Source organism: Talpa occidentalis, unplaced genomic scaffold (assembly GCF_014898055.3).
Source record: "Talpa occidentalis isolate TD23 unplaced genomic scaffold, MPIMG_talOcc4v2.1 talOcc4.16, whole genome shotgun sequence".
Classification (NCBI taxonomy): domain Eukaryota; kingdom Metazoa; phylum Chordata; class Mammalia; order Eulipotyphla; family Talpidae; genus Talpa; species Talpa occidentalis.
Window position 1 is genome coordinate 85,074,879 of NW_023601653.1, and position 20,203 is coordinate 85,095,081.

The 20,203-nt window shown below is 51.8% G+C and overlaps 1 protein-coding gene and 1 long non-coding RNA gene across 4 annotated transcripts in view; one reads left to right on the top strand and one right to left on the bottom strand.

Annotated features, from left to right (window-relative positions):
• The window catches only part of SRGAP1 (SLIT-ROBO Rho GTPase activating protein 1), a 182,542-nt gene that overhangs the window by 51,578 nt on the left and 110,761 nt on the right, over nt 1-20,203 (top strand). Inside the window, exon 1 of one of the 3 annotated variants that reach the window (XM_054696744.1) lies at nt 5,278-6,112. The exons of the other annotated variants lie outside the window; for them this stretch is intronic. The gene's annotated coding sequence lies outside the window, so the exon portion shown is untranslated. Of the gene's footprint in view, nt 1-5,277; nt 6,113-20,203 lie in introns of those variants that run through there. 3 annotated transcript variants of the gene reach the window in all.
• LOC119248116 (uncharacterized) lies at nt 984-14,381 on the bottom strand. Its single transcript, XR_005125862.1, has 3 exons — nt 14,255-14,381; nt 13,870-13,934; nt 984-1,190 (listed from the first exon to the last, which is right to left on the bottom strand). It is a non-coding gene; the product is annotated as an uncharacterized LOC119248116 (long non-coding RNA).

A 20,203-nucleotide genomic window follows, 5' to 3' on the forward strand; every position in this document is an offset into this window, starting at 1 on the left:
ACTGGGATGTTTGCACACGTGGCTGTTGTGAACAACACTGTAGTGCACAAAGGCACGTGTGTCCTTTCGAATCAGTGTTTTCGTTTTCTTCAGGTAAATACCCAAGAAGTGGAGTGACTGGATCACAGGGTGGTTCTATTTTTAATTTTTTAAGGAACCGCCGTCCTGTTTCCCACCGTGGCTGCACCCGTGTCCATCCCCCCCCCCCCCCCCCAGCAGTGGAAGAGTCCCTTTCGCTTCACGTCCCGTCAGCGCTGGCTGTTCTTACTGTTTCTTGACTTTTCTGTAACAGCCGCTCTAACAGCATGAGGTGAAGTCTCACTGTGGCTTTGACTTGCGTTTAAGGACTGAAATTTTTTTTTTTAGATTGATTTATTTATGCAAGAACCGGGGTACAAGCCAGAGGCACGGGAGGGTGAGAGGATTCACCAGCGACAGAGCGGGGAGCAGAGCAGGCAGAAGGACCGAAGGACACTGCTGAGGGGAGCAGCGGGCGGCAGGAGAGGTCTGCGCGCCATGTGGGACCCTCACCAGCCAGCCGGGATGGAACCCACGCTGCAGAGGCTGCGGACAGCTTCACAGTGCGGTGCTCAACTGCCTGTGCCACCAGGGAGGCCCAGGACTGAAATTTTAACCAGAGAAGATAGGGAAGAGATTCTCAATGCTCATATACCCGTGGGAGCTCCGAGCGTGGCCAGGGACACACACACTCAGAGAACCCGCCTACCCGCCGCTTCCGCTGTCACCTCCTGCTCGTGACTCCTGAGTCAGCAGGCCTGGGCCTCACCTCCTGACTGACCTGTGCTCCTGCATTGTCAGTTGCCTCTGAGTCAGCTTTACTGGGTAGGTCTCCACAGGCCATTCCACCTACTGGCGATGACTTCTTGCCTCCGCTCCACCGGCCTCAGGAGCCCCGCAGCCACCTCCTCCCCCAGCTGTCAAGTCCTTGGAAGACGCCCTGGCCCCCTGGACGCTTTCCTTCCTCTGCACTCATAGACTCTCCACTGCCCTGTGTGGGGCTGTGTCCATGACCCACCTTGCAAGAATTCTTGAATTTCTGTCTGTTCCCAGGCATTGTTGTTTCAGGCTTTTGTTATCCACCAATGTGCTCTACTCGATTCTTCCGGGATCTGCACACAAAGCCCCCCATGGCCTGTAAACATCTGTAGGTTACAGATTCCGTAGATATCCTGCAGAAAAATAACTGCAGCCAGTTAACGAACAAGGCCTGGAAGGCCTCTGAGCATCCTCTCAGCCACTGCTGCTGCCTTTCCTCCTGGACTTTCAGGTTGCTCTGCATATTTTCATGCATTTCCCGAGGAGGCCCCCCAGCATTTCCCCAGCATTCCCAGCATTTCTCACTTATCCACTCCACCCCCACTTCTTCCCAGTGACTGTTGCAATCTGAATTCTAGAGTTTCTATTTAGACTTGCTTGCCCAGGTTTCATGAGTAAGATAGAGAATTCAAAGGGGGTTGTTATTGAAACGGAAACCCTTAACCCACGCGTTAACCCCTCGGTGATGTCTTTGAGTCTCCACCTTCCTGTCAACTCCATGGGGTGGGCGGGGGGGCCTTTGATTTTTGCACACCTCTCAGTCACCAGTGGCTGCAATGGCACATAGTAGATGTTCAGTAAATAAATATTTGTTAAGTAGAAATGAGAGAGAGAGAGTTTTAAAGGAGTGAGTTCACATGATGGTGGAGACTTGCTGGATCCAAACTCTCCATGGGAGACTAGCAGCCTGGAGACTCGGGGGATAGTTGCATTTCGAGTCCAAAGGCAGCTCTGGCAGAACTCCTTCTAGCTTAGGGCAGGTCAGTCTTTGTTCCACTGAGGCCTTCAGCTAAATGGCGGATGACACTATGGATGGTAACCTGCTTCACTCTCCACCAAGTTAAATGTTAATTTTATAGCCCCTCCCCCAAAAAAAAACCTTTATAAAATGACCAGTGTAATGTTTGGGCACCAGGACCTCGCCAAATTTACACATAATTCCACCATAATTATTCCCATATACTGATGATGCAACTGAAGTTACTTGAAACTAAAAACAACTTGCCTAAGGGCTCAAATCCAAGTTTACTCATTGTGAGTCTTTCTACCTTCTTTACCCTCTTTCAAACGGAGTTTCACGAAGCTGGAGAGATTTGTGCTTGTAACCAACCCGTTCTGGATCAAATGCCTGCTTTTCGCCAAGCAAAGTTCTAGGAGTCGGAGGCCCAAAGCCGAGGAGGGGAGGAAGAGACAGCAGGAGAGAGTGAGGGTGTGCTCAGCGGGGGCTTGTGAAGTCTCAGGTCGCCTTCACGGACGTTGCATGTTGATGGGTAATAATTTCTGGGTCTTGTTAAATTGGAATTAGATTGTGGAGACCTAAGAATTCCAGGCTAAATAGTTAATTTTTACATGGTGGGAAAAGCAGGTATGTTGATGACAATGTCCCAGAATCATATACAACCAAAAAAAGAGGACCTTTAACGCCCTTGCATTATATATATAAATATAATACTATATATATATATATATATATATAGTATATATATACAGGAATACATATATATATATTCCTGTATAGACCTTGATATAATGGAATCCCAGAAACATTAAGAATGCTTCTCTTGGGCCTCCCTGGTGGCACAAGGGGTTAAGATGCAACCTATGAAGCTGTTGGCAGCCTCTGCAGCACGAGTTCAATCCCAAGCCAGGGAGCTACCCACATGGCACAGCAGACCTCTCCTGTCTGGCCTGCTGCTCCCCTCAGCAGTGGATTTCAGTCAGTCTGCCTGTTCTGTTCCCCACTCTGTCTCTGGTGACTCCTCTCACCCCCGCACCTCTGCCCTGCACCCCAGCTCTTGTATGCATAAATAAATCTTTAAAAAAAAAGGAATGCTTCTCTTTACAGATGGATAAGTTAGCATTTTCCATACCTCAAAAGCAATTTATTATGATTTTATGAATTATTTAGTTCAAATCCAACTTGTCTACGACATCTGGGCCCCATATGGCAGATTAATTAGAGCAGGGATGCTGAATTTGGAGAGTTTGAGAGCCTCCTCAAGACCCATCTCCCTTAGGACTAACAGGGAAAATCCTGACATTTTGATTTCTCTGTGTTCAGGGACCTTTGACGTGAGAACAATAAACAGCCTTTCGGGGCTTTGTGAGGACCCGTGTGTTGAGCAAACACCCGGGGGCTTGTCTGAACTCTTCTCCCCGACTAGTCCCTAGTAAGTGTTCTCTGCATGCACGCCGCGGTGCCTTCTTCTTTATTCTTTCCACCCATGTCAGTAGTCTCGTGTTTTCTGGTCTCACGACCCTCCTGGAGTGTGGAGACAGCACACGAGTTCTAGAAGGTGCTCCCGGCACACTTAGCCTGGAATCTCCGTCACTCCCACCCAGCAGCGGGCGGCCCTAGGCTACCGGGTCAGCCAAAAAGTAAGTTGTGTCCTGCAAACTTGCAGTGTGCGATGTTCTCAGAGGGGAAGGGCTGGGTGCTCTCTACGGAGGTGGGTGCCCGGGCCCCGTGGCCTGAGAAGCCAGCCTTGCAGGAGCCGGACCGTGGAGGTGGCCGGAGAGGAGCGAGGGCGCCGTGGGCTTCTAGGAAGGCTGCCCTCGGCAGGGTGGGCGTGTCTCGTGTGTTCTGGTTGCCTGGCGTGTTTCCTCTGCTTCTAAATCTAAATGCTGACACTTCATCCAGTCCACATTTCACTTCTCTTCAAGTCACATGTGTTGTGTAGAGACCCGCACAGGCCCGTGCAGCTGGGCAGAGCAGGTGCCTCCCTGGCTGGGGATGGGGAATCTTCGAGGCTTGAAAAGGTGTCTGGTTGTGTCTCCGGTGACTACTCAGCGTGGCGTGTTCTTGCTTCCCGCTCACTTGCGCCCTAAACCCAACCCCGTCCCCTGAGAAGCTGAGCGGAAAAGAATACTTGACTGCTTTCTCTGTTACTCTTTTCCCCCCTTTCTAGGTGCTATTGCCCAAATAAAAATGATGCCTTGGGCAGCTGAACAGCTGGAAGGTGATGTCAGTTATTGTGCTGTTTGTATCATCTGGAAATAGAGGGAAACAGTAATATTCACCCCATTGGCACCTTCAGCAATTGTTTGCAAAATTCCTTTAGAAATATTTTTGAGGTTATTTCAGCCTGAATTGTCTTTCAGTTGAATTAAAATGTGTCTTAAAGACTTGAAGGTTTTGCTAATGTTCTTCCCAATTTCATCTGATTTTTTTTTTAATGTATAAAATCTGAATTGAGTTTTCAGTGAGGATCCCAACAAGTCTTGCTAGGAGGGCGTGTTTTCTAAGGGAGTGGACAGGAAAGCCAGCCCCAGCACTGCCCTCCGGTTCCCAGTGTGACCCCGAGAGGGAGAACAGTATCCTTCCATCTCCCTCCGCTGCGAGGTGCAGGGAGACTGTGAGCGCAGGCCTGTGAGCACCCCAAGGTCCTTAGAAGGGCAAATGTTACATAAGGTATTTGTAATATATCCTTTCGGGTCCAGCACGGTTTAGGGGAGCTTGTAAGGATCCACAAAATCCAAGAGAACGAAGATGTTCAATGGAGAGCCTGGGAGGACAAGAGAGTGCATCCAGGGGGCTGGAATAAGATTAAGGGGGAGTAGAAATAAGATTAAGAAAAATGGCCCCACCATGGCCTGATGAACGAGGCGGCCCCGGGCTTCCAGGAAGGTTTGTTTCCCCCGGTGGAAAGGGAAACCTGGCCTGTGAAACACGTCACAGCCGCCACGAAGGGGAAAACATGCTGTTTCTCGGGAGAAGAACAACCGCGTGGGTCGAGACGTCCTTGTCTCCCAAGGGTGCGCCTCGCTAGGGAGCTCTGAAGAGGCAGGCGCCGGCATCACGGCCTGGGGAGGGAGCCGTGTGGCTCCCCCTTCTCTTCCCTCGTCTGTAAAATGGCGGGATCGAGCTTAGAGCCCATCAAGTTCCCGCAGCTCAGCCCTCCAGTGAGTCTGCTCCCGACACGCCTCGTCACGTTCTCGTCTACACGGTCTTCTCTCTGGGTTTCTCCCCCATTTCTTCGTGCTGAACCGTCTCCCCTCCCAGCCTCCCCGCCAGGCCTCCCTCTGCAGCTGCCCGAGCGAAGGTCTGTCAGCCTCGTCTATCTGTCTCGGGTAGCTGCTCCTCTGCTTTCCCTTCTTAGAAAACAAAACCCCAAACACCAGAGGCAAAGGCCAGGGCCAGGGAGCGTGTGTTTGGGCGGCGGCCGCCCGGGCCGGGGCCGGGAGGGTCTGTCTGGAATTCAGGCCAGGAAGCAGGAAGCCTTTTGATGCTTCCTCCCCTTGCAGGCCGCTGAGGAGTCCGCCGGGAGCTCGGCTTCTTGTTTAAAACACAGGCCTCAAGACAAGCGGCTCTGGTGGTGCCCTGAACGGCTCATGGCTCTTAATTGCATTCTTCAGCGCGCACCAGACCACTAACGAGGGTGTCGGCTTAAAAACAGTGTTTACAGAATTTGTTTGTGCCTCCATTTGTTTTGAGAGTCTAGTGTTTTCACAATTGGAGGCAACTTGCCTCCAAGTGTCACACGAAGGCCGGCGGGGGCTTCTGTGGCCGACGCGTGCGAGTCCGCTTCATCGGCGCAGTGGACGCCAGAGCGCGGCTGCTTGGGGACAGCTGGGCCGCCCCTGCCCTGCCCGGGTCCGGCACAGGCAGCTTCGCTCTAGACGGGGTGTTTTGAAACTCTCAGCGGAGTGAGTTTTAAACAGCGGGGACGTGGCACGATCACCTGGTGTTGCTGGTCCAGGAGCGAGCGGCTCATCGTGAGAGGGAGACTTGAGGGCGCGTTCGGGCCTGGTGGGCGCATGTGAGATGGGTCCACTCTCTTCCTCAAGCCCCTCCTCCTGCCTTGCCCTGCTGCAGCCTGGTGCACCTGCTGAGCTGGGCTGCCATCCCTTGGCCTTCTGTGTGAATACAATAAAGGCGTGACGCTGGGTTCTCGTCACTGTGCCGAAAAGTAGACTTTAAACTGCAGGCTCAGAGGACTGGGCTTCCAAGGTTAAAAAATACCAGTCAAGTCTGCTGGATTTGACGGCTCCGCCGGGTACAGGTGTGGAGACTCGTGCTGGTCTGTGCTGTTACAGTAAGCTAAGCGCAAGAGCGGTGAGTACGTGGTTTCTCTCTAAAATTATAATTGGAATTTTTAGAATTTTACGTGGATTTCATCAAATCCGCCCCTTTATAGTACAACGTGAGATTCCTCCCCAAGCCCTCTGCGTGGCCTGTTTGTTCCCAGTGAGGGGGTCGTGGTCCACCCCTCCAACATGCCCGTTTAGAAAAGGAAGAAACAGAATTGACTCCTTTGAGTGGAAAGTCCTTTCTAGCTGCCGGCCACTTCCTTGCTTAATAGCTTGAGTTTGACTGAACATAATTGAACACGATTCTCTGGAGGATGGTGCCGGGGAGCCTGGGCTCCGCTGCGTGTAAGGACCTCGTCCAGCTGTGGTTGCTGAGCCTTTCGGTGTGAAATGTATTATTTGGTTATCTTTCTTATTGGCACTGCTTGATTCTTGCCATGTTTAACTTATTGCCTTCATTAGTTTTATAAATCAGATCTCCGTGGGTATTAGAAATCTGTGTAAAATGCGAGTAAGTGCGTGTTCATCATGGCCTGAGGGGAACGCCTTTGAGTACAGAACCTGAAATTCTGTGCATTTATAACCACTCCATCCGTTATGCAAATTTCTCCCCCTCTCCACTCCTTCTACTTGCACTCAGGTAAGAAAAGAGGAAGGTAGCCTCGTTGAAAAGACGCTGTGGACATCAGTGTAATGACCAGCTCGCGCTGGCAGGCCTCACGACTGTCACTGATGCTCTGAGAAAAACCTGGCTGTAGTTCTTTCATTAAATAAGAGGGACGTCCTTGAGAATGACTTTCCACAAGGTAGCTTTTATGTAGAACTTCCAAGCGATTAAATTAATGGCATACGTCTAAATGAAGCATATAATCATGAATTACACTTGTGTGGCGTTCTCTTCCAAGCCATCTCAAGTCATTTGGAAGATTTGGGAATAGCTCGTTTGGCAAGATGACGTTCTTTTTCCGTATTCGTTGCTTCCGATTTGCGGATAGATGCTGCTGCAGTTCGTTTTCAGTCCTAGTTGAACCACGTGATTTTGCTGGTCGGCTCAGTCGGGCTGGGTTTCCAGGATAACTTCTCTTACTCCATAAGGAGCGTGACGGTTGCCCCCCGGCTCCATCGGAAACATAGTGATGAACCATTATCACCCTCAATATAATTGGGGGAACTATAGGCACCAGAAAATCTAGGCTAGCTCCAGTTCCTACAGTGAGTCCCAAATTTAACTCTGTTTCTTGACAGTTCTAGAAAGAGAAGTGTGGTGAGCCGTGCGCCACTCGTTTGCTGCCTGAAGGAGGCACGCCAGGGCACCAGGAGAAACAATATAAATGTTCTTCTTAGCACTTATTTCTATGTGTGCGGTTATTCATGCCACGAAATTATTTACATTCATTCATTCATTCCACAAAATTATTTATCGTAACTTTACAATAAGCTGTAGATATTTTTGGCTCAGTTAAAAAAAGCACACTGAGCATCTAACATGTGCGAGGCGTTTTGCCAGGAACTGATCATACAGCGGTGACTAAGAATCCCAAGATCTCGGTCATCAAAGAAAAGCCCCTGAAAGTATCCCGCACAACGAGTTAATGGTGATGATTAATAACCATCGAGTTGGTGGTTGAGTGTCAGCCCCTGTCTAGGTGTGTACATGTGTGATCACGATCATTCTAATAACATGCTATTTGTGCCAATATTTCTCCATTTTACCGTTGAATAAACTGAGGGAAAGGGAGGTTAAATAATTTGCCCAAGTTTTCATCGCCTGTAAGTGGCAAAGCCGGGGTCCATGTCTGGCTAACTGAGGTTCCCGAGTGCTCACTTCTAGCAGCTCTTCTATGTCGTTCTCTAAGGACAGAAGAAAAGAGAAAACGGGATTGGTGGCTGCTGGAGGTGGGTGGAGATGATTGATTTGGAATTCGAGTTGAATTCCAGTTGCCTGACAGTATCGAGGACGGAGATGTCAATTGGGCCACGGAGTACACAGATGCGCAGCTGAGCGGAGATATCCGGGGATTTAGGAGGTTTATCCATGATGACAGGACATGGTTGGTGTGTGAAGCCATGGGGAGTAAGTCTATGAAATGGATGGGATAGGACAGTTTTTAAAAAGGTGCTCTCACAAGAAAAGGTCCAAGAACATATAGTAGATGATTGTGCAGTCAAGGTGTCATGGAGGGAGTTCATGTAATGCAGATAAAGATACGTAACCTTCAGGCAATGGGTGTGTGTGTGTGTGTGTGTGTGTTGGGTGCTGTGTGCACTGAGCTGGTCAGGAGGAATGGGTGGTAGCATTTTCCTCATGGGGCAGAGCCAGCCTCGTGTGGGGCACACACACCCCATCAGGTCTGACGCCCCCAGGAAGATGCTGTTATCTCCATTTACAGTTGAGGAAGCTGAGGCCTGCAAGCAGGTACCCTGGTTGCACGGCAGTCAGGGGGCAGCGCAGTTGAAGTCAGGCGTTTGCAGGAGCTCGCGGCTCCGGCTCCTGCTCTCGCTCCCGCTGCAGAATTGGGCCTGGGAACAGCAAAGGTTGTGAGAGCTGCCAGCGACGTGGACCGGGCTCACCTCACAGATGCGCAGCCACGCGTGGTTGCAGGCCCGTGGTGTGAGAAGAGATACTCCAGTCTGAAAAGCGTGGAGGACTGACCTTATGCGAGTCCCCGCCGTCTCGTTGAAGAGCCGGGATGACTCTGGTGACAGATGTGCTTGGGCGGGGGAGCAGGACCACGCCAGGCGGGCAGCAGCCTCACCGCCCTCACCGCCCTCGGCTGGGCCTCCTCTCCAGGCGCAAGCTCTGTGTCCTAGGTAGGCTGCCCCCCCCGCCCCCGGCCGGCCTGACGTGAAGAGGCCACGGATCCCCTCCTCAGCCACTCGGGCAGAACGATGCCTTCCTGGCAGAGCCCTCAGGAAGCCCCCCCGGCCCCAGGAAACCAAACAAACAGAGGCCTTCCTCGTCCCCTGCCCTGACATCCTCTTGCTCCCCCCCCACCCCGCCCCAGCAGAACTCTGGATTCAGCACTTTTACTTTTAACTCTTCAGGGCTGTGGGTGCTGGTGACTGTCCTCGGGCTCCGAGGGCCTCTGCCCTCTCGCCTCTGGCATCCCTGGCGCTCTGCAGATTGCCCATGGGCGCCTTCTCCGCGGGACACAGAGCTCCAGGTCGCCAGTGACGTGGCTCGTGGATCCGCCAGCTTCCGAGCGTCGTCCTCATTGTCCCCCAGGGGCGGCGAATGCGGGACCCTGTCCCCCTGCGGCGGGGGCGGGGGGGGGGCCGAGCGTCCCGGCACCACTGTCGTCCGTCCGGTACAGTCGCCGTCGTTTGTCTTCTCGGCTGAAGCCGTGCGTCTGGAACACTCTCCCTTTTCTCTGGCCAGTGATGGCAAGCCCTCCTTCCAGTCGCGAGCCTGCCCTGAGCGCCTCCCACACCTCCGCCCTCTGGCTGAGTGGGTCGGGGCCGTCTCGGATCTGGCTCCCGGAACCTCGGCGGTTGTGAGCAGGTCGCGTGTGGGGCAGCACTGCGGACATGCCCGCCCTGCAGGCGCTCGGGCCCTCGGGAGGCTGCAGAGCCTTGGGGGAAGTGTCTCCCTTCGGCCCAGGACAGTGGTTGGGGGGAACGCAGTTGGGGGCCCCGGGGCGAACCCTCCTGGCGGCTGGAGCAGGGAGGGCTTCGTCTGCAGCAGGCGTCTGAGCAGAGTCACCCCCTCCTCGGCAGCAGCCTCCCTGCCGGGCACCGCCTCCTGGCCTCTCCGGGCTGGGTCCCGGCTTGCAGAAGCCGCCTCGGCATCTGAAGGAGCAGGTTCCATGGGGAGCCCCCTCCGTCCCCGTCCCAAGCTGCAGTGCGAGATGATGCTAAGGAAGAGGAGCCACAACCAGCATCACAACGGGGAGCTCTGACTCCCCGTGTCTTCTGCTGCCGTCGCTCCCATCCTCGCTGTGGGCTGCGTTCCCTCTGCTGGGCTCCCCGGAGCGACTTCTCTTTCGCCCGATTGTTTCTTTTTACGGTTGACTGTGCTGCGGGTTGGCTGTGACACGCCGTGAAGTCTTTGTTGAGGGAGGGGCTCTGGCTTCCTTCCCTCGGCACAGGTGTCTGGAGATTCGTGGGCGTGTTGTGTCGACCCCTGGCTCGTTTCTCTGCACCGCGCGGTGCCCTGGTGTGGAGCTCTAGCCCGGGGCGGCTCTCCAGGGCCCTCGTCGGTGGGCGTCTGCGCTGTCTCCCCTTGGACCGCGCAGGAAAGGCACCTGTGACGCGCGTGTGGCCGTCGCCATGCAGCTCTGCAGCGTCGCTTCTCCTGGGCCCTGAGCGCACGGCGGCATCTCGCAGCAGGCCTGCGCCCAACTTTCCAAGAAACTGCCCAGCGGTTTTCCAGAGGGGGTGCCGTCCCGCGCCCTCCCCAGCCGTCTGCAAGCGCGAGGCTTCCTCCTCATGCCTCCAGCGCTGGACATGTGGGTCTTCTGCCTTTTAGCCCGTCTATTGATTATGTGTTGGCATCTCGTGGTTTTCAGTTCCATTTCCTTAGCCAGAGACGCCAACATGTTTATCTTATATTTTCCTTTAAAAGTTGTAAATGTTCAGTTTTCCCGTTCAGGTCCGTGGCCCATTTTGATTGAGTTCAGTGTGTGGCGTCAAGTGTCTTGTCTTGTTTGAGAGGCGAAGGACAATCGTCCCACTTTCTGTGGAGGAGATTCTCCTTTGCTGTGGAACTTTTGAGAAAGCCGCCCAGGAGAGCCGGGCGTGTCTGTTCCCAGGCTGCTGTGTCTCCGCGAGCGCCTCGCGGTCTGCGTGCTGACACCGCCCTTCCTGGCGACGGTAGCGTCATCGCTGGTCTTGAAATCAGGTAGCATCAGTCCGTCAACGTTGTCCTTTTTGTTTCTTCAGTTGTTTGGGCTACGTTGGGCGCCTGGTGCCGCCCTTGTCATTTTAGAACGAGCTTATCACGCCTGTGAGCGCCTCCAGGCCGGTGCTGAAGAGACCGTGACCGCGGCAGGGGTCCTCACCGGAAGGGGGGAGCAGACGGTCTCTCCCCCTTAAGTTGACCGTAAGCTAGGTTTCCATCGATTCCTTTTATCAGGACAAGGACATTTCATTCTAGTCCTCGTTTGCCAAGAGTTTTCATCATGAATGGATTTTTAATTTTGTCAAATGATTTTTTTCCTGCATCTATTAAGCTGATCATACAGTTTTTCTACTTTATCCCACAGAATGTACTTTAGCAATACATGGAATAATTTCAACTGAAAATATCACCTGGCATTTTCTAATCCCCGTGAAGTGTAGGCCTTCATGGCGTGACAGAATAACGAGCCCCTGCAGCAGACCTGGATGCCTTTCTTCTCTCCTCACCACTGTCAATACCCCGATATTGGCGTTAATCACGCAAGCTCAGATGAACACGCGAGTACTTGGCGTTTATCACTCAAGTCCAGATGAACACGCGGGCGTCTTAACTGCTCTTCCAGTCCAGTTCCTCGCCCTTTCTGGCGTTAGCTGGGAAAAACATGTTAGAGGACATCCCTGCTCAGGGTACTGTCTGTTTTCGTAGCAAATACCATCACTGGCTTCTCATTCCCCTCAGGACAAGGTCCCTCGGCTCAGCCGGGAGGGTTTCTCCCACGTCCCACAGCCGTGTCTGCCGGGAGAGCCCTCCCAGGCCCAACTCAAATGTGCTCACTTCCCTTATCAGTGTTCTCCTACCTCCAGACACTTACCACGCTTAGTTTTCTTTTTTTTCTATGTCTTTATATTTCCTGTTTCCCACAAGATTATAGGCAGCTGGAGATACAAACTATGTTGTATTTATTTTGATATACACACTGTGTCTCCCCAGTACGGGACCTTCATATCTCAGGCATTCCACATGTGTTTATTGAATGAATAGATGGACATAATTTATACAATATTCACAACTACATATTTAATACCAAATAAAAGAATATATTTTTAGTGCAGATGGAAAGTGATTTCCCACCTTCACATTGATAAAAATGAAGAATACTGATAAGTGTTCTTTAATTCTATCCTAGCTGCTGGGTGACTGCCATTGTTTTTAGAAAAATCTAGATTTTAGGACCAGATGTTTTCATTTTATTGTTTTTAAGGATTTATTTTATTTATGCACACAAGAGCTGGAGTGTAGGCCAGAGGTGCGGGGGGGTGAGAGGAGTCACCAGAGAGAGAATGGGGAGCAGAGCAGGCAGATCCACTGAAACCCACTGCTGAGGGGAGCAGCGGGGAGACAGGAGAGGTCTGCTGCGCCCTGTGGGTAGCTCCCTGGCTGGGGATAGAACCCGTGCTGCAGAGGCTGCTGACAGCTTCATAGTCCTGAGACTTTAACCCCAGCACCACCAGGGAGGCCCCAGATGTTTTCATTTTAAAGGCTATAATACAGTCTGGAAATGTAGTGGATTGCATACATGGGATTTTATGACTTTGCAGCACTTTTTCAACTGGTCAAGCACTCACCGTTACTGACAATCTTCTGACCATTACCAGTGAAATCCAATTATTATCTGGGCCGGGGGAGCCAGGGAAGAAGGGAATCCAAACTAGAACACACGCACAAATTCCCTCCACTCTGCGTCCGATTGAGCCTAATAGCCCTTGTTTTGAATGTCATAGTTCCAAGAGTTAAACTTGAAAATGTATTTCTAAACAATGGAGCCTCTGTTTTCCACCAAAAGGCAGTGATTGTGTTGAGCATTTTAACTGGTTATCAGACCTCAGGCTGCCGGTTTGAAGAGTGAACTTTGGCAATAGCAACTTGGCTCTCGACCCTGTTGTGCAGCTGGCTAGAATGTGAATAAACTCCCATTGACAGAGAGACGTGTCTTCTTAAAGACGGAGAGGAATAAAGTCCTCAACCTACCAGCCAGCCTATTTGCCGTCTGCCTGCCCCACAGTTCTACTTACCTTTCTCCAAAACATCTTCAAGGGTCGGAGAGAGCGAGGCTCTGAGATGGCTGAAAACTCTGAAAATAAGTGGACGTCCCAAGAGCTTCATTTGTCGTGACCCCCTGCTTCAGGAGTGTGGTTTGCTTTCTGACTTCTCCCTCTTTAAAGAACTGTGCAAATACTGCGAGCCTTTGTGCTCTGTGCAGCCCGACTGATTCTCTTTGGTTTTAATCAGATCCCGTCTGTCCCCTCGCACGAGAAGGGCTGTGATGGACGGGACGTCCCCTGCGGCGGCCCCGGCCTCCTGCTCACGCCCGGCGTCTGGTTTTCTCCCAGAGCATCGTTCTGGGGCCTCGTTCTGTTTGTTTTGAGAAAGGTTCACTCTTTCTGCAGCCCTCCATGCCCTCTACCACCCAGGGCTCGCCACCTAGCCAGGGTCTTTGAGTTTTCAAGTGAGGTGGCCCTAAACACTGTGCACTCATGCCGTAGGTTTGTGAATCCCCTATAAATCTACCAGACGCACTGGAGATAGGCTGCAGGTCTTGCCTGGGATTTATCATTCCAACAGTGAACCATTCCTGAACGTTCTTTACATGACGCCCACGCCCACAGAACGACCTCCCTGGAGTTCACGCCTAGATCTCTGTGGCTCCAAAGCTTGCACTCTTTAATTACACCCCACTGCCGAAGGTTTGCGTTTGGAAGCTGATGCTAATGTGACAAGGCCGGATAGGGAAGTGGGGGACAGGAGGCCGCTGTCAACAGTGATGTTGCCACACGTATTGGGGAGCTGTAGAGCGAGCCCCACGTGGAAAATCCGACACTAAACATCATCACTTTAAACTTCCATTTCTCCATCTTTGTAGAGAAGGAAAAGATCTTTATTACCTTATGAAGCGGTGGCCTCACTTCTCTTGCTCAAGACTTTGGTTAAGTTTCTGGGGTTCCGTCACCTGGAGAGATAGAAACTGTAGAGTTAGAGCGAAACTGTCCCCTCCAGACACTCACCCTGAGCTGCACCCCCGCTTATTTCAAATCACATGAACCTGGCTTTGTTTTGGGGTTTCCAGCACCGGTTTTGCTGTCGACAGGGTGAATGCAGTTTTCATTGACTCACTTCTGAGCCCTGAGCTGCCGCTGACCGATCTTCGCTCTGTGCGAGTATGTGAGGACACTGTTTTTCATTATCACCATTTTTTTGCTCTCTAAGACATTCCTCTGGTTAGGATGTTGCACCCACATTCTCTCGCTCGCACAGCACCTCTCACATTACCTGTCTGAATATTCTGGTCGGTTCTTTAAAACTTTGCTCCATTTTGTTCAACAAGCTGTGTCGTGAGAGTAGCTCGATGTTAAGTGTTTTTCTTCCTCCGCCTAGGGAACAAGGCGACAGCTCTGCATACGTCTCTTAGGAAGATGGATCAACGGTTCAGCATATTAGTAGCACAGGAAATCTAACATTTCTGTATTTTGTTTACCTAATTACTTTCCCTGAAAAACTTTTCCTGATCTAGCAATTTTTAGACTAATTTTCTCCTGTTCTATTCTGATGCAATTGGTCCCCCGGCTTCGTCATTAAAAAGAAAACAGTCTGATGCAGCTTAGTAGAGACAATTTGGAGCAATGGAAAGACATTCAAGTCACACAGATGTCGGTTTGAACCCCAGCTCTGCTGCTCTCTGAGTTGTGGGACCTGGAGCAAGTTCCTCACCCTCTTCGAGCCTTGGGTTTTCATCTCTAAGTGAGTCTGGTAACTCCCCTCAAGGTTGTTTTAAAGAGTGAGTGAGGTGATTCACGCCGGTATCGGTAAATGTTCGTACATTTCCTCTTTCCCTTTTCCCTGCTTTCTAAATACTTAATCTAGCTGGACTTAACACCCCGTCCCGCTCTCCTCCAGGGCCCCATAAATACCTACTTAATAGAATGCATTAAATGTAACTCTAAGGGAAACTCTACTGAGGCATAAGACCACCGGGGAAGGGAGACAGCCCAGGTGGGTGGCACAGGTTGGGGTGGGGGCAGTAGATGAAATGTGACAGAAGGTCCTGGCAGGCACGGCGTGGTGTATACTGTTGTCAAGGTGTGAGCTGTGCACGAAACTCGCAGCGCTGTACACCGAAACTCACCAAGGTTACCTCCGTGAAACGAAAAAAGAGTAATAAAGGGGGACAATTCTCCACGTTGATTTTCTTCATAGATAATCTGCTTTCAGGTAAGGTATTGAATTGTATGAAGTGGTTAATTTTTTCTTACTCTTTTTGACAAGTTCTTTTTTTGAAGAGGTACCTGAAACTGAGTTGTTTTTGCTTTAAAAATAATAAACTGCTCTTGGACATTTGAATTTGGAATAAAAAAAGGGAATATTAGCAAATTCATTTCTTTTGGTGACTATTGGTTTGCCGGGACCCGTTTATCTAAAACACTTGGCGATGTACGCTGCTGATTACAAATCACTGCCCTAAGAGAACTTTTATTTCTCCATCTGAAGAAAGCAGAGGGTCATCTAAGGTAGTGGACCTCTTTGAAGGACTCCATCCAGAAGGGATCATGTGCTTGGGAGTTTGTTATAGCTGAGCCCCTGGTTGTGTAATAAAACTTTGACGAGTTACTGAAGTCTCTTGGCTCCATCTGCATGACATGGAAATGATTCAGGCTCTTAGGCAAGCTAGGTTTTAAGAAATGGAAACCACTAAAAATGGTATATTTCACAAGCATGTAACATGCTTTAAAAGTTTTGATCATGCTCCATGATAGACCGGGAGATTGGTCAGAAATCTCTCTTGAATACAAGAAACGTCAGTTGTCAAAATCCTGTATAAAACATAGTATTTAACCAATTCATTCAGCAAATATTTATTGCGTGCCTACTATGCGTCGGGCAGTATCGTAGGCCCTGGGGAGACAGTGAGCAAAAGAGACACATGTTTCTCCCCACACGGGGTTACCCTCCAGAGGGGAGAAGACCAGTAATCAGCAGATCTATGTGCAGTGTATAATATGGCAAACGGTGGGACGCGCTATGGGGAAACCTAGCGCGGAGGGGGGCAGGAGCCCCCAGACAGGAGGGCGGGCGCGTGTGCAGACGTGGTGGTCAGCAACAGCTTCGCTGGGAAGGTCGACTCTGTCTTTGTAAATTCGCCCCCCCTCGGCACTTCTTATAAACGGGATTGTGTAACATATGCCCTCTGTGACGGCTTCTCTCACCTGGTGTGATAGTCCCAAAGGTCATCCCTGTTGGAGCAGCCACAGGTAGCCAGTCCTTTCTCCTTCCAGATGACCTCTCCTTCTGCGGCTGCACAGCCCTCTGTGTCCCTCTAACAGTTGGTCAGCATCTGGGTTGTTTTCGCTTTGGGGTCATTGTGTGTAATGCTGCTGTGAACACCAGAATGCGCCGCGTGATGCCAGGTGGAGTTATCGTGGGTTTTCTGCCCACCGGAGCCGGGAGCCAGGGCCCCCAACATCAACCCAGATCCCCACTGTCACCCCAGTTCCCCACCGTCACCCCAGGGCCCCCACCGTCACCCCAGGGCCCCCACCGTCACCCGGGCCCACTCTGGGAGAATCCAGGCATCGGGCAAGACTGCACTGGGCACCTGGCTGGGCTCCCCCTTGGCAGGGATGGAGAGAAGGAGCCAGAAGGGGCTCTGCAAGCCCTTCCCACCAGCTTCTCCCTGACTTTCCCACCAGCATTCTCGGGTCCTTGGTGTAAATGGTCGCTTCCGCGAGACACAGCAGGTGTGGACTCTCCCTGCCCCCCACCCCATTCCACACTGAGGGAGCAGGTGCGTGTGGGCGCGGCAGGGGGATGGTGAAGGGCCTCGCCCGCGGCTTATCTCCACTCGTCTGTGGCTCCCTGATGTGTCTTTTCTTCTCATCGGCTTTTTCTGGGAAGCTTTACTTTTTTTTTTTTGTTTCGCCTGTGCATTATTTGATCTTGAAGATGATGTGTGATGTCAGATTTCTTCAGGAATGATTTCGTAGTTGGAGCTGCGTCTCCCGTCTGCGGAGGCAACGGCCCGGACTCTGGGGTGATGTCAGAGCAGCGGCCAGGGTGAGCTCTCGAGAGGACCGGGGGGGACAGGCCACCGGAGGCTGCTCCCGTGGCCAGGAGGGTGCGGCTGACGGAGAAGTGCCCCGGGACAGCTCTCTGGAGTCTGTGGAGCCGCCCGCTTTCCCGCACACGCGTGCCCTGGTAGTGTGAGGACTGGGCTTGCCCACAGTGTCCCTGGAATAGCCGAGAACATGCAGGGAGAGGGCGGGAGAAGCAGCAGCTGAGGTGCCCTGGCATCCACTGGTGCCTTTGAAGGCCTTTCCAGAAGCCTGAAGGGCCCCCGAAGCTCCCCTCTGTGCACACTCGCGCGGCTGCCTCCCACGGCCTCAGCTCACTCCCGCCCACTCCCCGGAAGCCCAGGACTCGCACTCCTCAGCAGGACGCCGTGTCCACGCTCGTCCTCAGGATGACGTCGCCTGCGGCCTGTGGCAGGCCGGCTTTCATAGTGACCATTCACTGTGACTGGTCACCCTCGGTGAATGCCTCGGCTTTACGAGCAGCTTTACTGAGTGATTAACAAGGTGAAGGAGAGTCCAGAGGGTGTCATTTTAGACGTAGTTTGTGGACACTGAGATTGGCATTGACCTTAGCATGCTGTCCTTTGGTGATTGGGGTTTGCAGAGCCACCCGATTGTGTTACTTTGGCAGCCTGTGTCACGTTGTTTACCAGCTTTCTGCGGTGCTCCCTTTAAATCCCAAAACTCAACTGTGAATGTGTTGTTGTTGTTTTTAAGATTTGCTTTCATTTATTTATGCACACAAGAGCTGGGGTGCAGGCCAGCTGGGTGGTGAGGGGACTCCCCAGAGACAGAGTGGGGAGCAGAACAGGCGGATCCACTGAAATCCACTTCTGAGGGGAGCAGCGGGGAGACAGGAGAGGTCTGCTGCGCCCTGTGGGTAGCTCCCCGGCCAGCTGGGGATCAAACTCGGGCCACCCAGGCCACAGCGGCTGGTGACAGCTTGATATTGCTGACACGGTAACCCCTGCGCCACCAGGAGGCCCTCAGCTGTGAATTTGAAGCCTGGAAGTGTTGTGCCACATCTCACTAGAGGAGTCAAGTCAGCAAGAAAGTGCTGATTTTAACTATTTTTCATACTTAGACTTCTCTCTCCATCCCAGTCCGCTCTCTCCCTAAGCGCCAGGCTGGTGTGCGTCTCTTCATGAAGTTGCCCGCTTCCCTAGCGCTCCCGTGGAAGGCGGGCACGGCTGTCATGCGTGTGAGTGGGATTACTTTGTCACTTCAAGCACACCATGACCCCAGTGAGCCCCAGCATGGACTGTGGCTCAGTCTGTTTGTTTCCTCCCTGCCGGACACCACGCACGGCCTTTCCTAATCCTGGGAAATGATCCCCAAAGCCGCTGCTGCGTTTTCCCCAAGAAACAAGTTTGGGCGTTATCGTCAGGGAGATAAGGTCTGATGAGCAAAGTCTAGTTTTCAAAACACTTTCCCTTAGACCGTAGCTCGCGCATCAACTGAGGGCTCTTAGATATTTAATGTTTTCTAATTCAGGATTGATGCCCAGATAGCTTGAGGTGAGTTTTATTATAGTCTTTAAAACTCTAGGAAAGCCTGATGGATCATTTAAAACTGAGATAAAACTCAAGAAATTCAATTCAGCTGGCATTTGCCCTGAAGATTTAAGTCCATGTCATTAATTATCCGTAGTTATTTTGTGAGGATTTACGGATGCGTTTCTTTCCAGATCTAAAATTCCTGCTTCCGTGATTGGTTATTGTGGGTTGTTGGGATTTTTTTTTTTCACTGTTTAGGAGGCCAGGCTCAGGGTATTAATAATAACACATTTTCGATTATGATTCTTCCAAACAAGACTTTGAGTGAATTATCTTTATCACCTACTGAACGTGAGTGGGACGGAACCTGAACTCCAGCAGCCCTCAGTGACACGCATTCTGACCTTCCCTTTAAAGATGAAGAAACTGATGTTCAGTTAAACAGGCTCCTCAGGCTCCCCAAGTCAGTATCACGGCGAGGGCAGTATGTGGATCCAGGTCCGCGAGACAGCAAAGTCCACAGGCTCAACTGCGATGTTTATTCCGCTGCATCTCCCAAATGCATGTGTGGCTTTGACACAGAAACGCCCTTTTCTCTCCACCCTCAAACAACTCCCGCGCCCCGAAGACCCTGACCTGGGGACTCGACCCCTGGCCTTCCCGCTCATCTCGGAACATCCGGTGAAGCCTGATGGATCATCTTTTCCTAACACCTTGTCTCGGGAAAAATACTTACGAACAGGATTTTGCAGATGTAACAGCGTTAAGAGTCTTGAAAGGGGAGATTATCCGAAGAGTCCGGCGTGACCAGAGGGCCCTTCTAAGCGCGAGGCGCGGGCGTCCGGGCGGAGAAGGCCGCACGTGACACAGCAGCAGACACCGGAGTGTGGCTCCGGTCCCGGCCTCCAGAAGCTGGACGAGGCAAGGGGCCTGGAGTGGCCAGGAGGAACTAGCCCCCCGGGCCCCTCGATATTAGCCCCCAAAGTGTCATTTGGGTTTCTGACCTCCGGAACGTAACAGAACAGAGTTGTGTTGTTTTAAGCCATTAAGTGTGTAGTGATTGTTACATCACAATCGGACACCAATGACAATCTACTCAGTAATCACTGATTTTCTTTTCCACTAGCTTGTGCTGCCCCAACGGAGGACACTGGCCGCCTGTGGCTATTTCACTTTGAAATAAGACACAAAATGTAAATAGTTGGGCTCATCCAGCTCATTTCAAGCACTTACGCAGCACATGAGGCCGTGGCTAGGTGGAGGGTGGATCTGGAGTGCGGCTGGAGGGCCTGGAGGAGCAGGCTCGGGCTGCGTGGCGGGGACGTGTGCTGTGTGTGCTGCAGGGCCACGCAAGGGCCTCCCTGGCCCCGCGACTCCGTACCAGCATAGGGGCACCACTTGCCCAATTCTGGGACTCTCTGTCCTATTTGCACCTGCCTCAGTCCCTTATCGTGGATGATGGACGTTGAGTAAACAAAGTTGTTGAAATCCCACCTACGAATGCCCTGCCCCGTGCCAGCACTGGGTTTCCACAGTGAATTGAACAACTTCCCTGTCTCGTGTGCCTCATAGTCTAGGGAGGAAATAGTTAATTTGCTAATAAGTTCATAACGTCAGGGGAAGATGAAGGCAGGTGAAGAAAAATGACTACAGTAACG